The following is a 1,312-nucleotide window of genomic DNA, read 5'->3' on the forward strand; positions in this document are numbered from 1 at the left end:
ACATTGGAGTTGGGGAGGGAGAATGAGAAAGATAGGATAAACAATGTATACTGCATTGAAACAGATGAGAGAGAAAACTGTTTAAAAGGGATGTGTGATAAGGTATTATTGTCATGACAGGAGTCCAGAACGAAGGCTGCATAGTGGAGTGGATCTGGGGGGAGGGATTGTAAAACAATGGGGGAACATTTACGTTTCAAAAAGAAGAGTGTACTGAGGGGGTAGGGGTGGGCATGGAGAAAAGTGCAACAATGAATGAATGGAAATCCAAAGTCTCCATAAATATTCACTAAAATTAATAATAATTTTAAAAAAACACCCAAAAAACTCCCTTTCAGTGATTCAGAATGTTGCTGTAACAACACGGGTGCAGTCTGGAAGACACGTTCCTGAAGGAGTGAGAAGAGCAGAAAGTGAGCTGGAGGAGGTCAGAGACTTTCTCATGGTGTAAGGAAAGAAACTGAGAATCAGAGCTTTGCCTCAGGAGAGGGAGACTGCAGGGGAAGAAGTTAAGAGATTGTGACAGTCATTGGAATGCAAAGACCAAATCAGAGACACGATAGCCAAGACACAACTGAGAGGAGAATGTGAGTGAACTGGACTCGTGGTATGTTTCCCTTCCAAGGAGATGAGCAACAAGTAAAACCTATGAAGCTTAGGTATACACAAAGAGATTCTCTCAAGGCAATGGCTCATGCAGTTACAGAGGCTGGCGCATGCCAAGTCTGTAAGTCAGAAGTCAGGCTAGAGACCTCCTGACTTGCAGAACTTCAGGGGCTGATAAATCCAAGATAGGCAGCAATGTGACAGACAGGTCATTAGCTCAAGTCCAGAGGACAGATGAGGATGAACCAGATACAGGGTCCAGATTGGGCTGAAAGCAAGACAGCTTTGCTGGTCCACATGTATTTGATGCAGGCCACACCTTTGGTGAAACTCTCTTTCACTTGGAGATCTGAAGATTGGATCTCATCAACTATTACCTTACGTCAGCTTTTATCAGAGCAGCAGCAGCAGTCAAGGTGACACACAACCTTAACCATCACAAACTGTGACTTGTATGATTAATGAAATGAGTCAAGTATGGTGAAAATAGATTTTTAAAAAGGGGATTGTACAAACTACCATTGTTGTTGTTGTTGTTATGTGCCGTCGAGTCGCCTGCGACTCCTAGCGACCCTATGTACAACAGCCCTAAACTCCGCTCTGTCCTGTGCCAATCACACTGTCTCCGACACTCCCATCCCAATTATCCCAGTCACTGAATCAATCCACCTCATAGAGGGCCTTCTCCTCCTGCGCTGTCCCTCCA

The sequence above is a fragment of the Elephantulus edwardii genome, unplaced genomic scaffold (genome assembly GCF_000299155.1).
Source record: "Elephantulus edwardii isolate Elephantulus edwardi_28Jun2011 unplaced genomic scaffold, EleEdw1.0 scaffold00004, whole genome shotgun sequence".
NCBI lineage: Eukaryota > Metazoa > Chordata > Mammalia > Macroscelidea > Macroscelididae > Elephantulus > Elephantulus edwardii.